A 9,597-nucleotide genomic window follows, 5' to 3' on the forward strand; every position below is an offset into this window, starting at 1 on the left:
AACCGCAAATTCCCTCATGGTGTTGTCTGAACAGACACCTGATTTAATGCAATGTGATAGAATCCTGACTAGAAATGAGCGGAAAATTCATAGACGCCGGAATGGCTTGTGCTACTACTGTGGTGATTCTACACATGTTATCTCAGCATGCTCTAAACGTATAGCTAAGGTTGTTAGTCCTGTCACCGTTGGTAATTTGCAACCTAAATTTATTCTGTCTGTAACTTTGATTTGCTCACTGTCATCTTATCCTGTCATGGCGTTTGTAGATTCAGGTGCTGCCCTGAGTCTCATGGATCTCTCATTTGCTAAGCGCTGTGGTTTTACTCTTGAACCATTAGAAAATCCTATTCCTCTTAGGGGTATTGATGCTACACCATTGGCAGCAAATAAACCGCAGTATTGGACACAGGTTACCATGTGCATGACTCCTGAACACCGCGAGGTGATACGTTTCCTGGTTTTACATAAAATGCATGATTTGGTTGTTTTAGGGCTGCCATGGTTACAGACCCATAATCCAGTCCTGGACTGGAAGGCTATGTCAGTCTCAAGTTGGGGCTGTCGTGGTATTCATGGGGATTCCCTGCCTGTGTCTATTGCTTCTTCTACGCCTTCGGAAGTTCCGGAGTATTTGTCTGATTATCAGGATGTCTTCAGTGAGTCTGAGTCCAGTGCACTGCCTCCTCATAGGGACTGTGACTGTGCTATAGATTTGATCCCGGGCAGTAAGTTTCCTAAGGGAAGACTGTTTAATCTGTCGGTACCTGAACATACCGCTATGCGTTCATATATATAGGAGTCTCTGGAGAAGGGACATATTCGTCCGTCTTCTTCCCCTCTTGGTGCGGGATTCTTTTTTGTGGCAAAAAAGGACGGATCTTTGAGACCTTGTATTGATTATCGGCTTTTGAATAAGATCACTGTCAAATTTCAGTATCCTTTGCCGCTGTTGTCTGACTTGTTTGCCCGGATTAAGGGTGCCAAGTGGTTCACCAAGATAGACCTTCGTGGTGCGTACAACCTTGTGCGCATTAAGCAAGGTGATGAATGGAAAACCGCATTCAATACGCCCGAAGGTCATTTTGAGTACTTAGTGATGCCTTTTGGGCTCTCCAATGCGCCTTCAGTTTTTCAGTCCTTTATGCATGACATTTTCCGGAAGTATCTGGATAAATTTTTGATTGTTTATCTGGATGATATTTTGGTTTTTTCTGATAATTGGGATTCGCATGTGGAGCAGGTCAGGTTGGTCTTTAAAATTTTGCGTGAAAATTCTTTGTTTGTCAAGGGCTCAAAGTGTCTCTTTGGTGTACAGAAGGTTCCCTTTTTGGGGTTCATTTTTTCCCCTTCTGCTGTGGAGATGGACCCAGTCAAGGTCCGAGCTATTCTTGATTGGACTCAGCCCTCGTCAGTTAAGAGTCTTCAGAAGTTCTTGGGCTTCGCTAACTTCTACCGTCGTTTTATCGCTAATTTTTCTAGCATTGTGAAACCTTTGACGGATATGACCAAGAAGGGCTCCGATGTAGCTAACTGGGCTCCTGCTGCCGTGGAGGCTTTCCAGGAGTTGAAACGCCGGTTTACTTCGGCGCCTGTTTTGTGCCAGCCTGACGTCTCACTTCCCTTTCAGGTTGAGGTGGATGCTTCGGAGATTGGGGCAGGGGCCGTTTTGTCGCAGAGAGGCCCTGGTTGCTCTGTTATGAAACCTTGTGCCTTTTTCTCTAGGAAGTTTTCGCCTGCCGAGCGAAATTATGATGTGGGCAATCGGGAGTTGTTGGCCATGAAATGGGCATTTGAGGAGTGGCGTCATTGGCTCGAGGGTGCTAAGCATCGTGTGGTGGTCTTGACTGATCACAAAAATCTGATGTATCTCGAGTCTGCTAAACGCCTTAATCCGAGACAGGCCCGCTGGTCATTGTTTTTCTCCCGCTTTGATTTTGTTGTCTCGTATTTACCAGGTTCAAAGAATGTGAAGGCCGATGCTCTTTCCAGGAGCTTTGTGCCTGATGCTCCTGGAGTCACTGATCCTGTTGGTATTCTTAAAGATGGAGTTATCTTGTCAGCTATTTCTCCGGATCTGCGACGTGTGTTGCAGAGATTTCAGGCTGATAGGCCTGAGTCTTGTCCACCAGACAGACTGTTTGTCCCGGATAAGTGGACCAGCAGAGTCATTTCCGAGGTTCATTCCTCGGTGTTGGCAGGTCACCCGGGAATTTTTGGCACCAGAGATCTGGTGGCCAGGTCCTTTTGGTGGCCTTCCTTGTCAAGGGATGTGCGGTCATTTGTGCAGTCCTGTGGGACTTGTGCTCGAGCTAAGCCTTGCTGTTCTCGTGCCAGCGGTTTGCTCTTGCCCTTGCCTGTCCCGAAGAGACCTTGGACACATATCTCCATGGATTTCATTTCTGATCTTCCGCTATCTCAGGGCATGTCCGTTATCTGGGTGATATGTGATCGCTTCTCCAAGATGGTCCATTTGGTTCCTTTGCCTAAGCTGCCTTCCTCTTCCGATCTGGTTCCTGTGTTTTTCCAGAACGTGGTTCGTTTGCACGGCATCCCTGAGAATATTGTGTCAGACAGAGGATCCCAGTTCGTTTCCAGGTTCTGGCGATCCTTTTGTAGTAGGATGGGCATTGATTTGTCGTTTTCGTCTGCTTTCCATCCTCAGACTAATGGACAGACGGAGCGAACCAATCAGACTTTGGAGGCTTATTTGAGGTGTTTTGTCTCTGCTGATCAGGACGATTGGGTGACATTCTTGCCATTGGCTGAGTTTGCCCTTAATAATCGGGCTAGTTCCGCCACCTTGGTTTCGCCTTTTTTCTGCAACTCTGGTTTCCATCCTCGCTTTTCTTCGGGTCATGTGGAGCCTTCTGACTGTCCTGGGGTGGATTCTGTGGTGGATAGGTTGCAGCAGATCTGGAATCATGTGGTGGACAACTTGGAAGTTGTCACAGGAGAAGGCTCAGCGCTTTGCCAACCGCCGTCGCGGTGTGGGTCCCCGACTACGCGTTGGGGATTTGGTATGGCTTTCTTCCCGCTTTGTTCCTATGAAGGTCTCCTCTCCCAAATTTAAACCTCGTTTTATTGGGCCTTACAAGATATTGGAAATCCTTAATCCTGTATCTTTTCGTCTGGATCTTCCTGTGTCGTTTGCTATTCACAATGTATTTCATAGGTCCTTGTTGCGGCGGTACATTGTGCCTGTAGTTCCTTCTGCTGAGCCTCCTGCTCCGGTGTTGGTTGAGGGCGAGTTGGAGTACGTGGTGGAGAAGATCTTGGATTCTCGCCTCTCCAGGCGGAGGCTTCAGTACCTGGTCAAGTGGAAGGGCTATGGTCAGGAGGATAATTCCTGGGTGGTCGCCTCTGATGTTCATGCGGCCGATTTAGTTCGTGCCTTTCATGCCGCTCATCCTGATCGCCCTGGTGGTCGTGGTGAGGGTTCGGTGACCCCTCACTAAGGGGGGGGTACTGTTGTGAATTTGCTTTTCCAGGACGTCCCTCCTGACAGCACCACCAGGAGGTTGTCCTTCTTATCCTTGATAGGGACAGGAAACACAGAAGAGGTTAAATAGCCCCTCCCCACCTCCACCCCTCAGTGTTTTTCCTGTCCCTATCAGGGACAGACGCAGAGGAGCGATGGCACGGCTTACCGTGCTGAAGATCCACGTAACCGGTCGAGCAGGGCTCCCGGAGCAGTCTCATCCCTCTCCCGAGGGCTCTGAGCAGGCGGTGCAGGGCGCCGCATAATTGCGCTGATACCGCTGGAGGTCCCTCAGCGCCGGTCGAGCTGTGCTCCCGACTTCGGTGCATCCCTCTTCAGAGGGCTCTGCACCTTTTTGCTGCACCCGGATACCGGCGGTGATTCTCCCAACCCACGCCGGAGAGCGCGCTGGGTTGGGCCTGCGGGGGGCGTGCCGCGTCATCAGAGCGCGCCGCGTCGTCAGGGGTGCCGCGTCATCGGGACGCCGCGTCATCAGAGCGCGCCGCGTCTCTGGCGTGCCGCGTCACCGAGGCGACGCACTGGCGTGTGTGCCGCGTCTCTGGGGCGCGCCGCTGCAGCGACGCTGTAACCACCAATGGGAACTTCCGGTGGCGTTCCCGGGCAGCTCGGGGGACGCCGGAAGCAGGCGTCAGGCTGTATTATAACAGCTGAAGAAAAGAATCCCCGCCCAGCAGCAGTGGGCGTCAGAGACCCGCAGTAATCACCGGCAGCTGAGCTCGGAAGGAGGACGAATCAGATGTTTTGAAGACAGGTGAGAGCCCTATTTAATCAGAAACATCTGACTGCACACTGTTCCTAGAGAAATGGAGAGTGCAGATCATCAGGAAACCCTGTCCTCAGAGCTCGCCCCCGATCATGTAAGTTATACAAAGGGGGTCTGTATCACATATCATAACACAAGCTATAGGGCCTCTCTATGTCTATTGCAGGATAAGGGGATGTCCAACCGCCCAGCATCAGGCCAAAAGCGCAGGACAAAATGCCCTCTATGCTCCAGCAGGCTACCAGAGGGGCATAGCAAGAAAGTATGTGATAAATGCATGGCAGGACTTCTTAAAGGAGAACAGACTTCCCTCCTGGATAGTATTAAAACTATGATCAGGGAAGAAGTACAGTCCACAGTATCAGCGCTGTTGCCAGTCGATTCTCCCCGCCCTAAGAGACCTAGGTGGGAGCAGGATCTTAGTTCAGAAGAAGGGGAGCTTTCAGCCTACTCCGTATCCGATTCCATGGAGGGAGAACGCTCTTCAAATATCCTCACAGAGGAAAAGAAGAGATATCTATTTTCTTCTGAACACACTGAGACACTACTACAGGCCGTCAGAGATACCATGAGAGTAGAGGAGGCCACAGAACCCCTTACAGTCCAAGACGAAATGTTTGGGGGGCTCAGAGCTCGTAGAAGCAGAGTGTTTCCCGTAAATCGTCATATTCAAGAAATGATCTTAGAAGAATGGGGCGATGTAGGGAAAAAACTGATAGTCCCAAGAGATTTCAAATATCGCCTGCCCTTTGATCCAGAGGAGACCAAAATCTGGGAATCTGTTCCTAAAGTGGACATACCCGTAGCCAAGGTCTCAAAAAAGACCGCCATCCCTTTTGAGGATTCCTCGGGTCTCAAGGATCCTATGGACAAAAGATCTGAAGATCTCCTCAAAAAGGCCTGGGAGGCCTCGGCTGCTGTCATGAAAACCAATATTGCGGCCACCTCAGTTGCCAGATCAATGTCCCTGTGGGTAGAGAAGCTTGAGACCCAGATTAATAATAAAACGCCTAGAGACGAGATTCTAAAATCTTTACCACTCCTAAAGATGGCAACAGACTTTATGGCCGATGCCTCGGCAGAGTCAGTGCGGTTTGCTGCAAGGAACAATGCTTTATCCAATGCAGCGAGAAGAGCTCTGTGGCTCAGATCATGGTCCGGCGATACACAGTCAAAGAACAAACTGTGTTCAATACCCTTTTCTGGCCTTCACGTTTTTGGTCCAGTACTGGACGAGTTGCTTGAAAAAGCAGCGGATAAGAAAAAGGGTTTCCCAGAAGAAAAACCAAAAAACACGCCGCCCTTTCGTAGGTCTCGTTTCCATCCCAGACAGGACTATAGAGGGAAAGGGAAAGGTGGAAGATGGAGCTACCCGAAAGGTGGTAGAGGCAGAGGTACCTTTCAAGACCAAAAATCAAGATCTAATAAACAATGACGCCAATCTAGTGGGGGGAAGGCTTCAGTACTTCCTACAAGGTTGGCAAAACATCTCTCAGAACCCATGGATCCTAAGTTTGATAGAACGAGGATACAAAATAGAGTTCAGCCAAACACCTCCCAAAAGATTTTGCCTAACTCAGACCCAGTCTTTATCGACTCAGCAAAGACTTCTGAAGGATATTCAGGAACTTATCCAGATAAAAGCCATCATTCCGGTACCCCATGCCCAAAGGTTCAGAGGACACTACTCAAGTCTATTCTCCATAAAAAAACCAAACGGAGAATTCCGTACGATTATAAACCTAAAACCTCTGAATCGGTCAGTTACTTACAAACGATTCAAAATGGAATCTCTCAAATCTGCAATACCTCTAATCCGCGAAGGTTCAGTAATGAGCACATTAGACCTAAAAAGTGCCTATTATCAGGTTCCCATCTCCGCCTCACACCAACAGTATCTCAGATTCGCCATAAAAGACCAGGGCCAAATCCTGCACTATCAGTTCACATGTCTACCTTTCGGCATCTCGTCTGCTCCCAGAGTATTCACCAAACTCATGGCAGAAGTGATGGCGTTCTTGAGAGAGAAAGGGATACTTACCGTCCCTTATCTAGACGACATCCTGCTCATAGCGGACTCTCCACAACAGATGGAAGAGAACTTATCAACAACTATTTCACTCCTGGAAAAGCTAGGATGGCTAATAAATTTCAAAAAGTCAAGCCTCAAACCCGAAACAAGGAAATCATTTCTTGGGGTAATCCTAGACTCAGTTCAGGAACATACGTACCTCCCACTTCACAAGCAGGAGTCATTCAAAAAAGAAATCCAAAAATTACAAAAGCAAAAGCAAACATCCATAAGGAAAGCCATGCGAGTATTGGGCTTAATGACCTCTTGTATTTCCAGCGTCCAGTGGAGCCAGTATCACTCAAGACCCCTGCAGCAAGAGATCCTCTCGCTTTGGGACGGCAGGGACGTAACCCTGGACAACAAAATACGATTATCCCTGGATACAAAAGGTTCACTGTCATGGTGGACCATAACAGGAAATCTCGGGAAAGGAAGACCCTGGAGAACATCTCCGTCGGTAAATATCACTACAGATGCAAGTCACAGCGGCTGGGGAGCACACATAGAAGGGAATTACTCCCAGGGGACTTGGCCCGTATCAGTACAAACCAGGTCTTCAAATTACAGAGAACTAAGGGCAGTCTGGGAGGCCTTAAACGCATTCCAGGGAAGGTTAAAAGACCAACATATCCGTGTCTTTTCAGACAACTCGACTACAGTAGCCTTTCTACTTCACCAGGGAGGTCCAAAGCATCGTCACTTACAGGACCTATCGAACACAATATTCAGTTGGGCAGAGCAGACCGTCAGATCAATAACGGCGATACACCTGAAAGGAACCAAAAACCAGGTAGCCGACTTCCTAAGCAGGCAGAGACTATGTCCTACAGAATGGTCCTTAAACGACCAGATCTTCCTCCAGATAACCCAACGGTGGGGCTTCCCGGAAGTAGATCTATTTGCCTCAGGGAAGAACGCAAAGACAAAAAGATTTTTCTCACTAAACCCAGGAGACAGACCATCGGGAATAGATGCGCTAGCTCAGAACTGGGACATGAAGTTGGCTTATGCTTTTCCTCCATTGGCCCTAATACCGAGAGTATTGAGGAAGATTCAGGAGAGCCAGACATCAGTTATCTTGATAGCCCCATACTGGCCCAAAAGGAGCTGGTTTCCTCTTCTAAAGAGCATGTCCTGGGAGGATCCAATCCATCTACCAGCGGTACCAGACCTTCTGTCTCAAGGGCCCCTAGTCCATCAAAACCCGGGCCTTCTACAGTTAGCGGCATGGATCCTGAAAAAGACATCCTAAGATCAAAAGGCCTCTCAGAACCAGTCATTGCTACTATTCAAAACAGTAGGAAACCGGTAACTGCCGCAATATACAGGAAGATATGGAAAAAGTTTTGTTCTCAGAGTACAGTTCCTGTATCGGTCTCTCATGGTCCAGATATTCCAAAAATCTTAGACTTCCTCCAGTCAGGTTTCGATAAGGGACTAAGGCCTAGTACACTGAAGGTACAGATCTCGGCCCTCAGTTCCTTCTATGACTTCCAACTAGCCTCCCATCCTTGGATAGTGAGGTTCGTCAAGGCCATTCAGAGACTTAGGCCTACAATTCGCAGTTCAGTGCCCCCCTGGGACCTAAACTTAGTGCTAAATGAACTTTGTAAAGCACCTTATGAGCCATTAGGTCAGGCAGACCTGAAAGCCGTAACACTTAAAGCCCTTTTTCTAGTGGCAATAACGTCAGCACGTCGCGTTGGTGAGATCCAATCTTTCTCTATTAAACATCCATACTTAAAAGTCCAGGATGACTGTATCATCCTTAAACTAAATCCCGGGTTCCTTCCTAAAGTGGTTACAGACTTCCACAGAAGTCAAGAGATTGTTCTACCTACATTCTGCCAGAACTTCAGTAATGACAAAGAGCGATTTCTCCACGCTCTAGACGTAAAAAGAACAATTCTACACTACTTGGAGATTACAGATAGCTGGAGAATTGACTCTAACCTCTTCATCCAGATGACCGGGAAAAACAAGGGGAAAAAAGCATCCAAAGCTACTCTAGCAAGATGGATTAAATCTACCATCACGGCAGCCTATATCTCGGCAGGAAGAACTCCTCCAGAAAGTCTCAAGGCACATTCGTTGAGAGCAATCTCAGCCTCATGGGCAGAAAGCGCTGGGGCTTCTATGGACCAAATATGCAGAGCTGCAACATGGTCGAGGTCAAATACCTTTTGTAGACATTATAAGTTAGATGTAACTGTGAATCAACAGACTACATTTGGGAGGAAAGTCCTCCAGGCTGTAATCCCGCCCTAAAAAATAAAGGAGTTATTTGGTATTTCTCCTGGTGGTGCTGTCAGGAGGGACGTCCTGGAAAGTAGGAATTAGTCCTACCGGTAAGTATGTTTCCAGGAGTCCATCATGACAGCACCCCTTATATACCCTCCCTTGAGTTCCCCTCTGATATGTGATGTAAACATGGGAAGAAGGGAATTTCAATAAAATAGAGTTGCATCCATCCTGGTGTGGTACTTGGAAAATCACTGAGGGGTGGAGGTGGGGAGGGGCTATTTAACCTCTTCTGTGTTTCCTGTCCCTATCAAGGATAAGAAGGACAACCTCCTGGTGGTGCTGTCATGATGGACTCCTGGAAACATACTTACCGGTAGGACTAATTCCTACTTTTGCTCCCTCTAGTGGTTACTAGTTTTTTGACTCTGGTTTTTCTGTCATTCCTTTTATCCGCACCTGGGTCGTTAGTTAGGGGTGTTGCTATATAAGCTCCCTGGACCTTCAGTTCAATGCCTGGCAACGTAGTTATCAGAGCTAGTCTGCTGTGCTCTTGTCTACTGATCCTGGTTCCAGTTATATCAGCTAAGTCTGCCTTTTGCTTTTTGCTATTTGTTTTGGTTTTGTATTTTTGTCCAGCTTGTTCCTAATCTATATCCTGACCTTTGCTGGAAGCTCTAGGGGGGCTGGTGTTCTCCCCCCGGACCGTTAGACGGTTCGGGGGTTCTTGAATTTCCAGTGTGGATTTTGATAGGGTTTTTGTTGACCATATAAGTTACCTTTCTTTATTCTGCTATCAGTAAGCGGGCCTCTCTGTGCTAAACCTGGTTCATTTCTGTGTTTGTCATTTCCTCTTACCTCACCGTCATTATTTGTGGGGGGCTTCTATCCAGCTTTGGGGTCCCCTTCTCTGGAGGCAAGAAAGGTCTTTGTTTTCCTCTACTAGGGGTAGCTAGATTCTCCGGCTGGCGCGTGTCATCTAGAATCAACGTAGGAATGATCCCTGGCTACTTCTAG

This window comes from Ranitomeya variabilis, chromosome 2 (genome assembly GCF_051348905.1).
Source record: "Ranitomeya variabilis isolate aRanVar5 chromosome 2, aRanVar5.hap1, whole genome shotgun sequence".
Classification (NCBI taxonomy): Eukaryota; Metazoa; Chordata; class Amphibia; order Anura; family Dendrobatidae; genus Ranitomeya; species Ranitomeya variabilis.